The sequence below is a fragment of the Chelonia mydas genome, chromosome 1 (genome assembly GCF_015237465.2).
Source record: "Chelonia mydas isolate rCheMyd1 chromosome 1, rCheMyd1.pri.v2, whole genome shotgun sequence".
NCBI lineage: Eukaryota > Metazoa > Chordata > Testudines > Cheloniidae > Chelonia > Chelonia mydas.
Genome location: NC_057849.1, coordinates 343597676 through 343618714, shown reverse-complemented (window position 1 = coordinate 343618714; position 21039 = coordinate 343597676). Strand labels below are relative to the sequence as shown.

The 21039-nt window shown below is 52.4% G+C and overlaps 1 protein-coding gene across 7 annotated transcripts in view; it reads right to left on the bottom strand.

Annotated features, from left to right (window-relative positions):
• Positions 1-21039, bottom strand: part of IRF5 (interferon regulatory factor 5) — a 52311-nt gene that overhangs the window by 28285 nt on the left and 2987 nt on the right. For 2 of the 7 annotated variants that reach the window (XM_043521427.1, XM_037889443.2), the window contains exons 2-3: positions 19499-21009; positions 15894-16030 (exon numbers count right to left, since the gene is read on the bottom strand). The gene's annotated coding sequence lies outside the window, so the exon portion shown is untranslated. Of the gene's footprint in view, positions 1-15893; positions 16031-19133; positions 19413-19498; positions 21010-21039 lie in introns of those variants that run through there. The other 5 variants (XM_043521432.1, XM_043521431.1, XM_037889442.2 and 2 more) reach the window with 4 other exon arrangements.

Genomic DNA, 21039 nt, shown 5'->3' with positions numbered 1-21039 from the left:
CCTGGTATTTGCAGAGTGGGAGGGTCTCTGGGCTGGGCAGGGAGGCTCTCTGCTTGCTGCAGCTTGCCCGAGCTGGGCGAGTCGCCGGGCTGGTCAGGCCACCTGGCGCCGGCAGGGCGTGGGGCGACACACCAAGCACGCGTCTCCTGTAGACCTGGGAGAGGAGCCCCACCTAGCCTGCTGCTCCCATGCCCTCAGGCAGCTTGGCAAGAGCCCTGACACAGGATCGGCATCTCGTCCCCTGGGGAAGAGAGCGACAGACACCCACCGGGGAGGTGGGGCGGCGGGGGCGGGGGCTCCACCTAGCCCAGGGCCTGGGGAAAGCTCTTCCCTCCAGTCTAGTATGATCTTAGACACCCCACACGATGGGGAGCCCCTTCCCCCACCTGGCACAGCTCCCTGGTGGGTGCTGACTGCACTCCCGCACAGCCCTTGGTCCCTGCGGGGCTCTTCACAGGCTGCTCCATGTGTATTTTAATCACCCACCCAAAGTCCAGGCCCCACTCTGCAACCCCCCACACAGCTGTGACCTCCCTTGCACTGAATACATTGGAGTTTACACACACACACACACACACACACACACCGTGAGCATACAGTCATTGAACATCACCGTTGTGTACAGCGACCACCGTGGAAGGGAACAGGTGCAAGAAATCCAGACAGAGAAACTGGATTAGTGCATACCCATGTTGCTGTAATCCCAGGACTGTTGAAACGATGCTGGTTAAAAACAGAAGATGTGGAACCGGAAATTAACGAACTGAAGTTGGTGTGTCGGATATTAGGCCTAATTAGTGGACAAAATAATGTGGGGATGGGCTGTTCCACCCACCACTCCCTTCTGGGGTCCTTAAAGAGAGAGACTCTGGGGGAAAAGAACAGACAGAAGGACAGACACACAAGTGTCACCGTCCTGGCAGCCACCCCCGACCCCAGCTCCTGGGACCCCTGACCTTAGTGCCAATCCTAACAGATGTCCTGACCAGGCCGGGCCAGAGAGAGGGACCCAGATGACACAGCCACCCCTACTGGCTCCAGCTGAATCCAATCCACCACCTGGGATGAAACAGGACCAGATATTAAAAAGCAGAAACAACCGTTCCAGCTAGGGGGAACGGATAGCAAGTCTGACAAATCAGGATGGGGGTGAGGGTAACAGACGCCTGTATAAGACAAAGCCCCAAATATTAGGACCGTCCCTATAAAAATCGGGACATCTGGTCATCCGAGCGCCAGCCCATCTCAGTGAATAGATCTTCTCTTCTCCCCCAAAGGACAGTTACCCCCATCTTTGGTACCACCTAAGGGCTGGTCAAACAAGGGGGGGTTTCCTTCTAAAACTCTCCCCAGCTAAAGGGAAAGGGGACATGGGAGGCTGTGAAAAGGAAAGCCTCACTTAAGAGGATACATTTCACAGGCTTGAACTAGTTTTCTCCCTTTTCCATACCTTTAGTAAAGACTAACGGGATGTTGCCTTTGCCATGGTGGGAAGCAGACATAGATCTCTGTACACCAAACTCAGGACTTTGTTTAACACTGTTTGATGCTGGACAGTGACTGGGTTACGTTAACTTCTTTGGCCCGTTTCTTCCCTTGAACTCAAACAACCCCAGGTTTCTTTTTGGTCCCTCGCCTTTAACCTGAGAGGAGGGTCCCTCCAAAGAGTGTCAGGCTTCACTTCCTGTCTCAAACTCTTCTCCAGCGTTACTGTCCACTGTGAAGCAGCTCCCACATTCCACCCCAGAGGTGGCGGCATTTCAGTGGTGAGTGTGCAATTCCTCGATGTATTGGGCAAGATTCTGCCACCTGTCCTCCGGTTGAGTAGTAACTAGCCGCAGGGAGGTCTGTGGGGCAGCACGCGGCATAAGGCACTGATCAGCAAGCGTCAGAGTGGCGGAATGCAGGCTATTATTATTTTATTCCCAAGACAAACATTTGATTTCCCAAGAGTCGAGGTTGCTCAAGCGCGTTTCCTTTGGACACAACCACTGCACATCCAGCGAAACAGCTGCCGAGTCGACGCTCACATCCACCCGCAGCCCGGCTCACGTGCCCGGCCAAACGCACCCATGGACTCCTTCCCCCAACAGCAAACTCCCCCTCAAGTCAAACCGCTTCCCGGTGCACATCTCAGCTCCCAGCTAGATCAAGGCACGTGTTCCGCAGATACACACGCACCAGTCATGTCAATCATGTGCTATTTGCAAGTGAAGGAGTCAGAGGCTGGGATAGGCCCCACCGACAAGCACGGGTTTTATGTGCATACGCAGTTAGGGCCCTACCAAATTCACGGCCATGAAAAATGCGTCACAGATTGTGAAATCTGGTCTTGTGGGTGCTTTTACCCTATACCATACAGATCCCACAGGGGAGACCAGCCTTTCTCAAATTGGGGATCCTGAGCCAAAAGGGAGTTGCAGGGGGGTAGCAAGGCTATTTTAGGCAGGTTGCAGTATCGTCACCTTTACATCTGTGCTGCCTTCAGGGCTGGGTGGCTGGAGAGCGGCGGCTGCTGACTGAGGGCCCAGCTCTGCCGGGAGCAGCGCAGAGGTAAGGGTGGCAATACCTCACCAGGCCATCCTTCCTTCTGCGCTGCTGCTGGTGGCCGCTCTGCCTACGGAGCTGGGCTCCTGGGAAGCAGCCGCCCCCCTCCAGCTCTGAAGGCCGCACCACCGCCAGCACCAAGGCAGAAGTAAGGGTAACGGTACCGCAACCCCCCCCCGCCACAACTCGGTTTTGGGTCAGGACCCCTACAGTTACACCACCATGAAATTTCAGATTTAGATAGGATTTAAAAAATCATAAATGTCATGATTTCAGCTATGACCGTGAAATTGACCACAACGGACCGTGAATTTGGTAGGGCCCTAAACATAGCCATGGTTTGTGATGTGCTCATTGTTACCCCACTTGTCTTAGTGCCAACTGTGGGCGAATTCCTCTAGGGCCCTGCACCTGGTGTCACCTCTTACAATAGGTGCCAGATGGCCATCTCTCGTGACAGCGGGTGTTTAACTTACAGCACCAGTTCCTAGAGTCATGTGAATGCAGGAGAATATCAGCTGCCATTTTAAAAAAAAAAAAAAACAGGTATGTTTCTAGCCACGGTGGTTGTGAAAAGCCTGAAAATGTGACCCAAACAGCATCGAAACCAGAAGGCAATTGCAAAGAACCCTGCCTATATTTATTTTAATCGCAAGGTTTTTTTAAGCCAGTCTCATGACCGCGGTGGTGATGGTGGGGGACCGGGGCTGGCTCATGGTTTTTGAACATTCGATGTCAGTGCAAGGCTGGTCTATCCCGACCGGGTAGCATTTTGCCCTCCCTTCGCACTGGAGTGACCCAAGACCCACAGTGCCGGGGCCTGTAGGGGGCACACATGGAGCACATGCAGCCACCCGCTTACATTCTGCCTGGGGCACGTCTGCAGCAGAGAGACAGACCAAGAGGGAGGAGCTCGGAGAAGAGCAACAACAATCCTCAGGAGGAAAAGTGAGGCTAATTCAGTGGGGCTGATGAAAAGCTACAGAGAGCGCTGCTCCAAAAAGCCTCCCGAGGAAAATACACAACCACGGGGAAGAGGAAAGTGTTGTTATGGAATAAACCCTGGTTAGGCAACAGGAAGCAGTGAGAGGGAACAGCTGCTCTGCAGAGCACAGTGCCACTAATAAGGAAGTGCCCCGGGGTGGGCACTGGGGCCAGCGACACTTAAAGGGACAACGGCCACTTCAAGTCTCGTCCCCTTCCAAAAGGATCTGCAAGTCTCCCCAGGACTAACAGCCACCCCACATCTGGTGGTGTTGGACTCACCTGGCCCGAACTGTTCTTACAAAACAAAGGATAAAAATCCATTTAAAACACTGGATTTTTTAAAATGTATATAAATATTTTTTTTAATTACATAAATTACATTCGAAATTGATGACCTATGTTAAGGCCTACATTTATTATAATCTATCAACATCATTTAAATTAAATACGAAATAATACTATGAAGCAGTACATGTTCGCTGCCAAGTTTTAAAGAAAGTCAGACCACTGAACCGGTGGAAGTTGCTGGTGAAGCACCTGGAACCCGAGTTTGCTGAAATTCTAAACTATTTTAGAATATTTTCTTCAGATCAGCTTATTCAGCTAGGTCAGTTCAATGACTACTAGTTCCTTCAAAGTTAAGAAACCAACTGGGAGATGCAAAAGCAGGAAAGCTTGTTTTCCTCTCCCAATCTGTGAATAAAAACTAGGTGAGAGAGGATGAGCTCTACTAATTCTAAAACCTTGAGGGATGTGGTGACTAGAAACAATCCATTCAGTTCACTAACTGCAGATACTTCCTTTCTTTTATAACTCAGTTAGTTTTAAATGCAAAACACGTTTTGATAAACTTTTTGATCAACTGTTTTTTCTCAGGTATACAGCACTTTTAAGTTAGTTTAAGAAAAAAAATAAACGGTGTTTTTGTGAATTTTTAATTGAATTTGAATTCTCATCCAAGTTAAACTTAATCATCTATTGTATAAGAAATGTTTCATTCCCCATTTTCTAATTTAATAAAAATGTAAAAATTAAGAATATGAATAAATGTATTTCAAGCTGCATAATTGCTTAAATAAAAGTGTCTCACTATAGCGTATCCTCCTGGTTAGCAAAAAGAAGCCCCGAATTTAGCACAAAGGCTGCAAATCAATGTGTTTCAATGGTTACCAGCCAACGAGAACTGACCTGTCTTTAGGAAAATAAAAAGTGCAAATGCAAAACGTGATTAAAATTGTTTATTTAAATCAAGGTTTCCTCTTTGTAACAGAGCAGGTTGATTTAAATTAGCAAATGTAGTTCTTGTCCTTGTTTCTGCAGGGAAGACTCTCTCAAAACAGCTGACTACCCAGAGGAAAACTGACACTGACTATCCAGAGCGCTGTCAGTTACTGTTAGATGCAGCTTTCCACATGGAAATGTCCCGGTTAGACTGATGTTGTCCCTGTAATACTGGGCATTTGTCACTGTGCTGGGTGCTAGGGTCAGTCTGGACTTCATGGCAACAGCAGGGACGAGAACGACAACCGAGCTGTTGTGAAAACACGGGCCCCTGTCACGAGAGCAATGGTGAGCGACAGACAGAGGACTAGGGCACACAGTTCTGATCCTGTCCACCCAATGCAGTGGCCCCGATCCCCACATACACTCCGGGGGCCATTACAGTGGACAGAGTAACGAGCAGGAGGAAGAAAGGGGCTGTGAAGTGAAATTTGCTAAGTCCTGGATCCTCAAAGGCTGAAACCAATAGAAGTTAGGCACCAAAATACCTTTCAGGATAAGTCTAAGTTTGTCAGGTTGGTAATTGCCATAGTGCAGTATGAGAAGTTCCTGATTGATGGGGCCGGGGGTGGGGAGGTAGATATAGTGGGGAGGGTGCTGGGAGACCTGGATGCAATTCCTGGCTCTGCCAAAGGCTCCCTGTTTGACTTGGGCAAGCCACTTAGTCTCTCTGTGCCTCAGTTTCCCACAAAAAGAATATCGCTGCCCTGCACATGAGTAGTTCCACTGACTTCACTAAGTTTCCTCATATGCTTAAAGTTAGGCACTTGCCTTTAAGTTCCCTGCTGAACCAGGGCTCAGACACGACCTAGGGTGCAATTCTTTGAACTCTGTGCCACCCTTCTCCTTTAAGACACCCTCACTTGCCCCGCTCTGCTTGACTAGAACCTGCTGCAGCTTCCGCTCAGCCCCAGTGGCCAGAAAACAACTGGCTGAGCTAGTCCTTCCTGGGACGCAGGTAAGAAGAAAATGGGGAAACCCTCGAAAGTGCCAGGAGCTGTACAAAGCCAGAACAAAATGACAGTCTAGGAGAGTTCTCTCGCTCCCGTTCTCGGGAGAGCTAAGCATGCGGTAGCGATTTAGAGACTTAAAAAAACCAAACAGTTACGTGCCATTCACACCACACAAACCAGTGGTGGATTACAGCACGGGCCAAAGGGGCCCATGCGCAAGGGCCCCAGCCAATTTGGGGGCCCCGGAAAAATCTCCCCGCACCATGACCCCAGAATTGGAGGAGCTCTTGTTCTCTGCAGTGGGGGGAGGGAGGCACGGACAGCAGTGAGCGGGGGGCAGGGCTGTGGGGAAAGGGGCGGAATGGAGGCGGGCCATGGGCACGGGGATGGAACAGGGTGGGGCCATGGGCGGGGCTTCAGGCAGAAGGGGCAGGGCCGCAGGTGGACAGGGTGGGGCAGGGCCATGGTTCCAGCACCAGGGCCGCACCCTTGCTCCAGCCCAGGGCCTCAGGAGACCTTAATCCACCTCTGTCTCACACACACACACACGCCACGCTCACCAGGAATCCCCAAAGCAGAAAGGGAGCTGATGATGAACAGGAAAAGCTCTGCCCCAGAGTGTGGAACAAAGGACAGAAACCGGCCCCAAACACCAGGCCAGCGTGGGCCTGCTGCTGAGTGCATGAAACGGGATTGTTTCTTGGGCACCATGTCCATCTTCCTGCCTGTACGCTTGGTGTCGCCCACCTGCTGTAGCCCACCTTGGGAGCTCTCTGGGGCAAGGACCATATTGTGTGTTCCTTTATCTGTGTGTACAGCGCCTGGCACACTAGGACCCTTGGTGGGCGCCTTTCAGTGCTACTGGAATACAAAGAGCTGCCATCTCCTGGATGGAAGCAGGCTTGCTTGACTGTGTGCCATAGGCCCTGTACTGGTGATGAGTGCATATCACTAGCCCCACTGTACAGAGGAGGAAGCTGAGGCGTGGAGACGGGCTATGAGGGAGGTACTGGATAGACAGTGGTAGAAGCCATGCTTAGCTACTCTCAGCTAGAGCTGATCTCAGCTAGGAGTCACTCTTTGCAGAGCTCTCTTCACCCCTCAGATGTCAGGCAAGGGAACTGGGGTAATCGATGCCAGCAGCTGAGCAAGGGGGAGTAGGAATTGGGGTCAGCTCTGTGCAAACACTGCTGTGGTCCAGTTTGTCTGGCATCCTGTACCTAACAGTGGCTGGTGCTAGTTGCTCCAGAGGATATCAGAATGCCTCCTCATCTCCCACAACCATGCATTTCCCACGAAACCTCTTCCTGACCCCAGCTGCCGATCAGTTTATGCCCTGACCCATGAGGATGAAGAGCCAATAAACAGATTCTAGGCTTGCAGCAGAAACTGACGTACCAAGATTTAAGGGCATGTGCAGAGGGAAAAAACAGGAGCCTTCCCCTTACCCAGTTCCCACATCTGTCTTTCAGCTCCCGGAGCCGGAGGGAACAGCACTTCACCGCCCTTTAAACAGCCTTCCTCCACGTTATTCATGCCCTGCCGGGACTTCACAGTGCAGCTACTTGAAAGCAGAACTTTGCTACCAACATTTTGCTACCCTGCACCGCATGACCAGCCTGGGGGACGACAGGGGACTTTCCAGGCTTGTGGGGATTCTAGAAATAATTTAAGTTGCACTCTTAAAAAACAGGTATCTTTGGAAAGACTTAAAAAATACTTAATTGGCCGAATATTTACGGTAACTGGCACCAACCCACCAGTAACAGGCAGGGCAGGATACTGGCTGAGCTAAGCAATTAGGAACAGAAAAGGTCACCAAGTCCCACCCCTCCCACTAGGGAAGGGTTAGACAGGAACATTGAGAGACAACAGAACTTTGCATGGTTGCCGTTGCTTTAAAAAACTATCTGGTCACGCTCCCTGCTCCACATCCAGCCAGCAGGGGGTGCAGCATTCTGCTAGCCACGCCCGCACCAGGGTACTTACACGAACAAAGAAGTAACAGCTGCAAAGTTACGAAGAGCACGCTCTGGAGGAGAGGTGTGCGGATCCAGGTGTAGCTGGCTACTAGACACGGTGCCGAGAGACAGCGCTCGGGAACATGCGGTGCAGTTCTTGGGTTTTGCAGGACCAATAAAATTTGCCATGCTCTGCAAACAGCTTCTGGCCGTGGGCTGGCCACCACACACAGTGCTGGGGCAGCGGAAACCAGCCTCGGCCCACATGGAAGGGGCTAGGAACGGTTGGTAAGAGAGGCTGGTGAGCAGCTGCTAAGAGAAGGAGGTAACGAACGCTGGAGAGTGCAAAATACAACACACAACAACAAAACCCTGGCCAGCCGGGGACATAGGCTGCACCCTGTGTGCATCTGGAACGTCACAGCACCACGGGGATAGCACCCTGATCTTACTGGGGATAGCTCAGTGGTTTGAGCATTGGCCTGCTAAACCCAGGGTTGTGAGTTCAATCCTTGAGGGGGCCATTTAGGGATCTGGGGCAAAAATAAGGGACGGTACTTGGTCCCCGTGTGAAGACAGGGGACTGGACTCGACTCTATGACCTTTCAAGGTCCCTTCCAGTTCTATGAGATAGGTATATCGCCATATTATCTATTATTACTGCTCCACAACACCCCTATCTCTTCAGCCAAAGGAGACCCTCCACTCGCCGTTAGCAGTGCAAGGCCTAGGACACATGCACAAGCAGTTCTGATTCCATCCAGCAGGGGGCAGTGGCGCGTGCACACACACACTAACAAACCCAGTTACAGTGCAAACCCACATCCAAGGGCTTTGCTGCTCAGAGCGGCGTGGCGGGGAGGGCAGCTGGCCTCCTGGGCGTCCCTTCGCGTCGGACGGCTTGCCAAGGGCAGCCCTGCCTGGTGGGTCAGACGCCTGCCCTGGGAGTTCTTGCCGCATGGCAGGGAAGGGAAGTGGAGGTTTCGAATCGGTGCTTAGTCACAGCCAGAAAGGAAATGACACACAATAGGTGAGGAAACATCCCCTCTTTGCAAGCAGAACCTTTCCTAACTCCAGCGCAGGCCACGCGTGCTCACAGAACGCTCTCCAGCGCCCTGACGAGGGGCCCATCGCCACCGGCAGCCCCGCAGGAACAGCCAACGCAGAGCCCAGCCAGCAGCCCGAAGCAGGGGGTGTGTAACCATGGACAGCTGCCAAATGCAGGAGGAAAATCATCCCCTTTCCCAATATTCCAGCTGTGACACTCTGCCCCGGTACAGCCCAGAATGCAGCACGCTCCCTCTAGACACGGTCACCGAATCTGGGGGCAAACTGTATTTGCTACCCTTGGCTCAGTCAATGCAAGGACCCCTTCTGACCCACTGCAAAACAGTGCCGTCACTTGGCTTCTCTCTCTCACCAACCAGCTTCCTGTGCTCACCGGCCTCCTTTCGGTATCTTTTCAAGCTCTGAGCCTTCCCTGTTATGCATCAGTCGCGAGACCCCCATCAGGGAGCTTCCCTGCACCCTGGAAAGACCAAGGGGCTGGACGCAGGAGACCTTGTCTCTCATCATGGAGACAGTCACGTCCCTCAAGGAGCAACCCTTTAGAGGAGATCTCTTTCTCCTAAGCGCACCTATGATCTCGTACTCTAGGCCATAAATATCACCTACCTATGTTTCCACACAGCCAGACCTCGTCCTTATGGTCCACTTTCCTGTCTCCTCTCTCTCTCCTTTTTCTACTCTTCTGCTCCTTTCTCACTTCTTCCTCTATCTTTCTGGCCAGTCAGGTAATTGCATAACTGACACCCCCCACACACACACACATCCACACCCACACCGCCCGAAGAAACACAGAATCACTTGTGGGCAGCTGCAACTGCCTTGCCCACCGGGTTTCTGCCCAGAATCGCCCGCTTTCACACATGGCACTTCTGATCCTCCCAGGAGAGCAGGCAGAGGGAAGCTCTGGTTTGCTGGCAGCTGGTTATTGTTACTGCACCAGGACATTCTTGGAAAGCCAGGTAACCAAAAACCATCAAGGCAAATAAATTACATTGAGAAAACAGATTCAAGTTTCCAGTTCTTCCACGCTCTCCGCGCACAGTGCCCCTCAATCCCGACCCGCAGCCCCCTGCTCTCCCAGCCCTGGGCTCCCCCCTCCCCAAGCTCTGCCAGTGCCCCTCACTCCTGATCCGCAGCCCCCTGCTAGCCCAGCCTTGGTCCCCTCCCATTCACACAGTTCTGGTGGTGCTCCCGAATCCTGACCTGCTGACCCCCTGCCATTCCACCCCTAGGCTCCCCCCTCTCCCCACTGCTTTGCCGGTGCCTCTCAATCCCAACCCGCAGCCCCCTGCTATCCCAGCTCTGGGCTCCCCTTCCCCATATCTCTGCCAGTGCCCCTCAGTCCTGACCCGCAGCCCCCCGCTATCCCAGCTCTGGGCTCCCCCCACTCCCCACTGCTTTGCCAGTGCCCCTCAATCCCGACCCGCAGCCCCTGCTATCCCAGCTCTGGGCGCTCCACACATTGCTCTGCCAACAACTCGGTCCCAACTTGTAACCTCAGTTCCAGCCCTGAAACTCTGGGGAGAAGCTACCAGTACCCCTAAACTGTGGGTTTTCCTTTGTGGGAGGGCTCGGTGTAAATGGGGCCAGGAATGATCCTCAAGCCCTTTCCCCTCGTGACCTGGGATCTGCTCTGCATGGTGCTGCTCAGTGAGCAGCTGGGTTTCCTGGTTGAAGCAGAGTGTTAACCCCAAGCCCTCAGAGAGATTTCTGACTGTCGTTGGGAGCCAGCCAAAGTTTGCTCAGCGCTTTGGAAATGTAAAGTGCTTGGTGAGTGCCGGGTAAGATTACTGCCGAGATTAACAAGAATTGACCTAGACAGGAAATATTGGCAGAACCACAGGCAGCCAATAGCCTCACGCCCAGATTTTCCGCACTCACAGGTTTGAATCTCGGCATGTTAGACTTGGCCCCTCAGACCTTCCCAGGGAACAGAGTCAGTGCACAGACACTATTGAGACCATGGGTCAGGAGCTGCAGTCAGGCTCCAGCAACCTACAGGAGTGCAGCTGACCTGGAGTCAGCTGCCTGACTGGTGGGAACCGTGCCCCGCAGCAGCAGTTTGGGGGCTGCTCAGAGCATTCGCCCACGGCTGCGATAGGACCTGTTCCTCCGGGTTGCCAGTCCCCTCCTCCCTTGCCTTGCCTCACTGCAGGCGAGGGTAACCTGCTCTGAGTCTCTGCTCCGATGTCTGCCTCCGGCTCCAGTCCCAGTCACCAACTCCTGCTCTAACCCCTGGGCATGACCACCGTGTCCTGGTCTCCGACACCATGGCAGGTTTTGTAAGAGCGAGGAGTTACTCCAGTGGCCCTGGAGTCCTGCCAACGGGGCTCAGGCCAGGCTGACTCAGTAGGGCAGGATCCGCTTGCTGACTCCATCCTCCCTGGCTGGAATCGGGTGCAGCTGGAAGATTAACTGCCCAGGCAGCACCTGGAGGAGCAGCCAGGGAGCAGGGACTGTTCAGACAGGCAGCTCAGCTGGGCAGGAACAGGGGGGGCCTGTATAAAGCCCAGGCACTGTAGGAAGGAGCAATAGGTTCTTGCAGGAAAGCAGGCCACAGCTGCAGGTCCGGGGTCCCCAGGCTGGCACCCGGAGCAGTGGGTGGGCCTGGGTTCCCCTGCTGGCCACTGGGGAAGTGGCACTGGCTGGGCAGTGAGCAGGAAGACTGCCAGAGTCCATGTGTCAAGAGAGACTTTGGTACCCCCGGAAGGGGAAGCGCACAGCGACCTGGCCGGAGGGGCCAAGGCACGAAGAGGGAACACGTTGAGGTGCAGAGGGCAGGAGGGATGCTGCCAGAGGCGGGCGCAATGCCTGGCCAAAGCTAATCCCCAGAGCAACCAGGAGGCAGCGCCCTTAGCAGCGTCCCATCAAACGCACTGGCAAGTCCTGCAGCCGAGCCCATGGACATCATTCTGCAGCCATTCTTCTTAGGCCACGTCTCCAACACAAAATTGCGTCAACCTCACGTATGTCGGCACGCAGCCCCGGAGGTTATTCAATCGCTTGTGCGGGTCCCCACACGGCTCCCTGTGTCGGGGTGCGCGCTCTCACCCGGAGCGCAGTTCTGAGTTTACTGTCAGCGTGGGGCACCAGGGGACGGCCCCTGAAAGCCAGTAACGGTCGAGGTAAGCAGCACAGGGTCTACACTGACATGGGGAAAAAATATTCCTCCGAGCCAGCCAGCAAGCAGAGATTTGCATATTGCTATCTGATTGGCTGAGAGGTGGCCAATACTTTTGCTCTGGATGAGCTGCAGGTACCCGAGTTTGATGGCTCTTCCTCCCACTAGGGCAGCTTCCCCCCCATGCTTCCCCCGCCTATCTGAAGTCCTGCTCTCTCCCTGCCTTTCTTCCCCCTGGGCAATTTAAGCCTCTGCTTGTTTCATCACATCTAGGTCTCAGAACCCGGCCAGTGACATCACATAGGTTGCTACAGCAGCAACCACGGATGTGACGGGCGGACGGGTGAAGCAACCGGCGTGTGAGTAAAGAGCCGGGAACCCCACATTTGCAAGCTGGGTCTTTCTCTGCGAGGCCAAGCCCCGTGGGAAACGAAAGCCCAAGCTCTCCCTGGAGATCTGTCCCATTGCAGAAACCGGGTAAGGAAACAAAACCATCGCTCCCAAAGTGAGTTGGTTCCATCTACAAGGTGCATGGTGGAGAAACGCCAGCCCGCTTACCTGTACACCGTCACTCCTACCCCATCTGGGTCTCCAGCAAGCAGGGCTCAGGTATCAGACCTGCTGCTGCTCCAGTCCTGGGGCTCCCCCACCACAGATGTGCTGATGCCTTGGGCCTCCTCTGGCCACGCACCTAGATCCAGACCCTTGTTCCTGCAGGCCTGAGCCCCCAGCCACCCTCTGCCAATGCACCTGAGCCCAACTGGGCCCACAGACATCTGTGGCTGCCCAATTCCTCTTGACAGGGACCTCCGGCGACCTCCCTTCATTCAGAACATCTCCCTTTGCACGTGGAAGGCCTTGATTTTCCGTTCTGAGCACCCACCCACCTCCTACATTTGATAAGAGGCAAATTAAGAACAAAGAAAGCAAGAGCCACAGAATATGTCAGCGAAGTGACTCAACCCCCAGCTCGCCCCATGTCCACACACAGACATGCAGCAGGCTGGGGGGCAGGGGGAGGGGAGGGTCCTGAGGTTTCCAGGAGGCTGTTTCCCTCCCAACTGCATCACCTGAGTGGGATTTGAACCCCAGCCTTCAGAGATGGTGCATAAAAGACAAACAATAAGACCCAGTCCCTGCCTCCAAGATCCTACGCAGCAGAGCCACCATCACGGCGTCCCCGGGCGATGCTCTGGAATTGCTCCCTACAAAGCCAGGCAGGACTCTGGGGGAGCCTCCTCTCCGAGAGCAGACTGTCTTCAGGACACACAGCTCACCCGGCTTCCACCTTCCTGCGTCTGACCTCGGAGCATTCAGCATCCTCTGCCCCTCCATGCGCTTCCCACAGTAAGTCCGCCCAGGTGGCGCTCCTGGGGAAGCCAGTGGGCCCTGCGCCCCAGTTCCGCAGTCAGACGTGACTCTCAGCCAGCCAGTAAAACAGAAGGTTTATTAGACGACAGGAACACGGTCTAAAACAGAGCTTGTACGTACAGAGAACAGGACCCCTCAGTCAGGTCCATCTTGGGGGGCAGGGAGGCCAGAGCACCATCTGGGCCTCCCTCCATTTCCCCAACCAGCTCCCAACTGAAACTCTCCCGCCCCTCCTCTGGCCTCTGTTTGTCTCTTTCCCAGGCCAGGAGGCCACCTGGTCTCTTTGTTCTCCAACATCTTCAGTTGGCACCTTTGCAGAGGAGAGGCCCAGCCCGTCAGTGGCCAGGAGACAGGGTGTCGGCCATTCTCCGTGCAGACACCATCACGCTGGCCCTCTAGGGCTCTGCAACAATCACACCCTCTTATCCCACCACCTAGATACTTAAGAAATACCTAGGGGAAACTGAGGCACCCACACAGTATTCAGAGAAAACATTAAGAACATTCCCACTTCATCACAGCCATGCAGTGCAGGTGCACGGGCCCCTGGTAAGAGCGTGGAGGAGAAGAACCCAGGGATGACTGGCGAAGGAAGAAGGTTTGAGGGAGGGACACCAGGAAAGAGGAAAGCAAGTGAGTGGAAAAGAGGGGAGAGATACAGGTGAGACAGGGCTCTGTAGGGCCTTGGCCAAAGCTCAGATGTGCTGAGATGAAAGGCTAAGCTTGCAAAAGCTTTCTGCCATCCAGCCCCAGGCTGATCTCCAGGTGATATCAGGAACTGCCACATTACATGGTATTGCCAATGAGACGTCTCATAGGGACTTCAACTCTGAAGTCACAGGCACTGGCCTTTGCTAGAGACATGATATTCAGCTCTACAGACCCATGTTCTGATCTAGACTGGCAAACTGTATGTTCCTGAGAATAGGACTAAGGAAAAAAAAATAGACAAGAGAGAATCTCCCTGCAACACCGGTCCAGAGAGCCTGTCCTCCCATGCAAACCAGCTCACTCTCTACCGCCATTCTGTCGGACAAGGCATCAGGCAAAAATTCCCTTTGAGGCTCTATTCACAAAGGTGGGTGGTGATTTCTCAACCTCTCAACTGGCCAGCATCCCTGTTACCGTATGAAATTCATACGGTCATCCTGTTCGTGCTGGCAAAGATTAATGCTGCTGGAATTTATTGGAAGCCCCTTTGATTCTTTCTGTAAACGAACATCTCATGCACATCTTCATGATCGCTCTCAGTTTAAACCACACCCGCTACTTCATTTAGGTCTAGCCAGTACCCTCAAATGGAAAATCAAATTTAACACGCCTTGGCTAGTTTAAGAGATCATAGAATCATAGGAGTGGAAGAGACCTCTGAGGTCATCTAGTCCAGTCCCCCACGCTCATGGCAGGAGTGGGTATTATCTACTATTTGTCTTTTTCCAAAACTAAATGATCCCAATCTTTTCAGGCTCTTCCCCGTGTGGAAACCCAGGGAAATGAGCCCCAGATCATTTTAATCACGTTGCTCGGAGGTGGCTGCGCGGAGACCATTTAATGTGAGGAAAGGGCAGACTGGCTGAAACCACAGCAAGCAGAACCCAGGAAAATATTTGTGTGCCTCACTCATCTTTCACAGGCAGGTTAGCCTCTCCGGGCCAGATTTTTGTTCTGTGTTTGTACGTAAGCTAGCACAATGTGGTCCTGCTCCCAGAGGGGGATCCCTAGGCATTCTCAAAATACAGCCAGAAGAATGACACACTGTCAACTTCTTTTTTTATAAACGAATTTAGAAAAAACTCAGGTCAGACCGTATAAAGGAAACTCCATCAGAAATGAAAAGGAGGACTTGTGGCACCTTAGAGACGAACCAATTTATTTGAGCATAAGCTTTCGTGAGCTACAGCTCACTTCATCGGATGCATACAAGGCACTCCATCAGAAATGGGAATTCTCTGGAAGTTAGTTAATTTAAAAAAACGCTACATTTCTTTTCAGCAAGGGAAACATCAAGCGACTGATTGACTGTAAAGAGGAACAGTGAAACTGACTCTACAGAGCCCTGTAAAATGCCACATGACAAAGCGCAAAGACAGAGATTTGCTTTTCTGCGAACGTCTCTCAGGTTTCCTAGTCTTATGTGCTACTTGTAACTATCGTAGGTCCAACATTTTCAGATAGATCCGATTTTCGAGACAACCGTGTCTCTTCACATTATTTCTTAAAGGAGGTGGAAGGCGGAGAAACCGACTTCATTAACTCCAGACTCTTGAGTTTTATCTCAATCCTTAAATCTTGATTCTGACCTGACCACAGTCTGTAGCTGGGTGACATGGTAACAGGTTCTTATTTACAAGCCCTTCTCCCACCTGTTAATTAAACATGAACAATGATCTTACAAGAACAGACAGTTCCCACACATCTCTGCTCCCCGGTCTGAGCCGCAATTAACCATTCATAACCACATTGTTCTAGTCGGTAACAGCGCTGCAGACACCGAGCCGAGATAAAAAACACAACATCCACTACACCACTATCAATTCCTGCCTGGATGTTTCCCACTAGCGGACACCTTCATAAAGTTAATGTGCAAAAGACAAGCGGACTTACCTAAGGTAGGTTCACAGAATGGAAAGAGAGAAGAGGCGGCCCAAGACTTCTTGGAAGCCCATGGAGGTCTGGCTTTGAATTCGATGTTAGAGAGGGGAATTTGAAACTCGGGTTGGGGTTTTTTCTAACTTCAGTCTCTGAAATAAAAATGAGAGAGACACTTCCTCAAATCATCAGAAATAGACATGGGTTTTCAGCTACCAAGCGTGAAAACTCCATAACTTTGGGAGGAGGAGTATAAACAGCCTAGCCATGTCTGTAACAACCCCCTTCATTTCCCCTCTTATTTGTACTGCAAGTAACCCCCGGAGACCTCAATCAGGGCCCCACGGTGGTAGGTGCTGGACAGACCACATGTCTTGCCTTGTCTTGGAAATCTTGCAGTACCAGAAGCTCAGTTAAAAGGAAGGAATTCATATGCAAGCAACCAAACCCCAGGCAGGCAAGAGTGACACCCAGCTTAGGTTGCAGAACTTAAGTCTCTCACTTTCCCATAGGTCTGTGCCTGTGACGCAACACTATATAAATACCTAGGCAGAGAGAGGGAACTCGGATTAGCTGTTTTGCAGATGACTTCAGACCTTTGTAATAAAAACACATGTACATTTCAGAACCCCGGGAGACAATCCCAGCTCCCAGAGAATCTCTAGTGTAATCTCTGGGAGCAATGAAACCTTAAAAGCAGCTGTCAATTAATACTGGCTCTCCTAGGCAATACTATCCGAGGGAGAATTGTCCAGGAGAGCCTTGTAGGATTGGTCCCTAAAGTTTTGCAGGACTATATACGCTACCCTGGGCAATTATATTACGGTCACATTTTTCAGAGTTGGGTGTCTATATTTAGACAACTAAATCCACACTTAAGCAATTAAATAAGTGTCCTTATTCAGTGTCTGGCTAGAAGCACCCAAGTTTGAACACTTACATCCACACACAGGTCCCTGTTTAGTGTGTGACTCAGGTCCTCCTGCCCCTTTCTGCTGCAACAGCCTGGCTTCCCCCACCTGGCTGCTATTCTGGGCTAGGTTTTTGAAAGGAACAGGGAAGCACGCTGTTAAAATGACAAATTCAGCATTCTGAACCAGCTTCTACTGTGCCACCCTGCCTGGGTCATTGTGTTTGTCATTACAGCCTTGCCTAAGGAGGGGAACTCCCCTTTCACCTCCTAGCACCTGTATTCAAGGGATGAGTTTATTATTACAAGGAGAACTGTGCTCTGGGAGGGATGACCAGTTAACCCTGCTGCAACTCGTCCAGAAGCATGGTGAGCCATCTAGGCTGGTATGCTGCCTTTGGCAATGGCCAGGGCCTGTTGCTTTGGAGAAAGGTAAACACCACCACCACCACCACCTCTGTGAAGCTGCCATTGACAGGAAAAAAACTATCCTGCAGTTCTAGGGACGACAGGTGGGCAGGCCTATGACATTCAATTCAGCCACCGTCAGCCAGTGCAGGACTGGGTGGGGGTTATACGATCAACGACTGTGCTTTTGTTGAGTTTCCCCCATATTCATCCTAATTGTCTCTTTTTTAAAGGGAGGCTTGCAAACTAAAGGTCACATTTGCATTGGTTTGTTTTTGTTTGTTTTTTTAAGAAATCTCATCTCCTTGTTCCTAACAAACCCCTCAATTGTTGGCACTGAGAGAATTTTTAAAAGTTGTTCATTTCCAATTTGTTCGCCTTGGCCCAACAAATCCCACTCCTCTATTTCCTGTTTGTTTAGAATTCAGTGCCACAAGCTGCCTCTCTCGGACTGTGGCGGTTGAATACAATCCTTGCAGGGGAAGGTTAAAAGCCACATTGTGTGATGGGTTTTCCTAATTTTGTCTTCATTGTAGCATTGAAAACTCCTTTGACAAACTGTCAACAAAACCTACACTGTCTGCCAGGGTCTTTATTAATTTAATCCTGCTTCTCCTAGGTATTTGCCAGTGGACTGCCCACTAGCTGTGTGTCACTGAGCCGAGAAAAATAGCTTAACATGGGGAAAAAAGTGTTCCTCTGTGGGGAATTGGGGAAGGTGGGAACATGGCACACAGAGGAATAGGCACAAGGGGGAATAACCCAATTAAAGCTCTTGCATTGGTTGTGAGAAGTAAACCCTCCAACAGCGCGGTCTCCTGCTACTCTCCCCACTCCCTCTCTTCATCTAGCATGGGGCTCTTCTGGGCCCATCTCCACGGCAGGTCCTGCTCTTTGGAGCAGCCTGCTAGGTCTGTGCCGCACGCCAATGGCAGCAGGAAACTTTTGGTCTTTATTCCCCACCTGCCGTTTTGGGGAAGGGGGGGCTTCCTGTAACTTGTACACAAGGGGTTTGTGTGTAGACAACTCTGGAGAGACAGAGAGAGAAAACGAGAACACAACCCTGCGGGGGGGGGGGGGGAGAGTGTACACACACACACACCCCTGCACAGAAAGTGTGTGTACACACACACACACAACTCTGCAGGGGGGGAGAGAGAGAGCGTGTGTGTATACACATGCAACCCTGCACAGAGAGAGTGTATGTACACACACACACAACTCTGCAGGGAGAGAGCACGTGTGCGTGCTTGTGTGCCCACACACGACTCTGGAGAGCAGAGTGCGTTATCTCAGTGAGGAAGAAGCAGGACAGTGAGGAGAAGTGAGCCCATCTGGGAGGTTTGTGTTTCCAGCACTCAGAGATAAACCCGCTTGTGCCGCACCTCACTTGGATCAGCTTGAAAAAACAATATCGGCTGGATCAAGAGGTCTGCGCTAATGACACCAGGGGGTGGGGGCAGAGCAGCTCCCGGGGGCAGGGGGCTGCCTCAGCTCCCACCAGCCCCTCAGCTGGGGACCCGCCAGCTTTCAGTTTCTCTCTCTCCCACGGGGTTGGGGTCCCGGTCCAGGAAACTTTTCACCACAATAAATAGAGGCACCATGCCCCGGGCACTTGTGCCAGCCCCCCACCTGTTGGCGCTGACCCTGGACACATGAGGAGCTGGCACGGGGAGGGGCTGACCCTGGGCAGGGGCTGGCACAGGACAGGTATAGGGCTCTAGGGCTAGCACAGGACAGGGACTCAGGGGCTGGCACAGGACAGGGGCGCTGGGGCCGGCACAGGACAGGGGCTGGCACAGTAGAGGGGCGCTGGGGCCGGCACAGGACAGGGGAGGGGCGCTGGGGCACTCGGGGTGGGAGTCACGGGGCCCGGGGGGGCGTCGGAGCCCGGGGAGGAGGGGGCCGCTCCAGCGGGGGAAGGGGCCGAGACTCACCCTGCGCCTGGAGGCTCCTGGATCCTCCTGCCGGGCTGCTCCCCTCGCTGCCCGCGGGCCGCTGTCAGCCGGGCCGGGCTCCTGACTTCGGCAGCAGCCGCCCAGCACTTCCGCATGGCGGGGCCGCCGCCCCCGCCGCTCAGCCGCACCCCCTGCCGGAGCGTCCCAGGGCCCAGCCCCGCCTCGCCGCCCGGGCCAGCCCCTCACCTGGGCCAGCCCCTCACCTGCCTGGGGAGCCGCTCACCTGGGCCAATCTCTCTCCCTAGGTATCCTGCCCTGTGCCCTGTTGATCTATCCAGCGATCTATGCCAACCCCTCACCTCCCCAGTACGGTTGAGTTGGACTGACTGAGACATGAGTTTCACCTGAGTGGGGGAGCTATTCCCCCGCATGGGCAGCCCATCCACTCCAGCCCTTCATTCGACGATGAAGCTTCTCTTGTGCAAACTCAGTGTGTGCCTGGGAACCCTTGCCAGCCCTCCTCTTCCCCGGAGAAAATGCCTTCCCTTGGCCAGCTGTTGACTGGCCTCTTCTAGGTACCTTCATCCAAGCTCCGTCCCAAGTGGAAACCTTGGTGTGGCTCATTGGCATCACACTCTTGTCAGTAAAGCCAGCGAGCCAAGGTGGGCTCGGGTGAGTCTCTCACATTGGGATAACACTTCTTCAGGGGAGATTTGTATAGCATTTGAAACTAGCTTTTGATGAAGTGCAGAAGCTGCCTACAAGGAGGAGAAGCCAGCCCTATGTGGCCAGCCCACTACGTGGGGACCAAATGCCCTGAGGCTTACCAGTTGGGTAAGCTCCAATGGGTGCTCCAGAGAGATGCTCTGCTTCGGAGAAATTAGGCTGAGGTCCCGTCTTCCAGCTGGTGTCCATCTCACAAGCAGCTGTCCAAGATGTTGTGACACTTTTTAGAAAGAGGAAGGAGCAATACCATTGGCGGTATTTTTAAGCACTGGGTGTAAGCTGTTGCTGAGCACATCATAGTTACTCCAGGCCCAGTAGAAGCCTGAAGTGTTTTCAAAAGAACCCAGTGCGTGCTGTGTCCCACCCACGCAGCAGTCACCTGGTGAAGTGAAATTAACCCGATTAAACTCTTTTTAATCCTGATGTCAAAACTTAACCGCAAAATGAGATTTCCATGCCTGCCATTCTACACAAAGGGGAATGGAGTGATATCCCTCTCTGCTGGCCATTCAGTATGTGGCAGGGATCTGGGGCTCAGCAGAGAATGGAACTGAATCAATTTATTCGTTCCATTACATCTTCTTTCCAAATCTTCCTTACGAGACAAGACTTCCCTTGGAACATATTCCTTTAAAAGCAACAAGCTGGAACTCAGTTCTAACTAACGAAGCAGAATTCTGATTTGCACGGTTTAAAATATTCCAGCCTCTCACCAAAGAGTTTTTGGTAGGAAATGATAGGTTTTCTTAGCTAAAGCAGTTTTTGCAACTGCTAACCAGGAGCCTCCAGACACTCAGATTCTACGAAATCACAGCTTCAGATTCCAGCAGGTTCCCCTAGCTCTTCATCCTTCCAACCAAGGTCAATAAACTGATGAGCTCCATGCAGTTTACTGCATGAAGGTCTTTTAGATGAGACCTTGAGTGCCAATATTCTGTTTGTTCTATGTATGTATTAAGGATTCCATGGCACTTTTCATAAGTAGGGTTTTTGCTCTGAAGTCCTTGGTCCAAAATTCTCTCTGTTGATCCGCGTCCCAGATTCCTGACTCACAGCAGGGTGGCTGTATTTCAGAGCAGGGTATTCCCAGCTATTCTTGCTGGTATTGTAGCAGCAGCCACGATAGTTAGGTTGCACAGTGTTTCCACACACCAAACAGCTGTTACCAGTCACTTCTAAATATCTGAAACTGAAAAGTTCCACAGAAATGTAAAATATT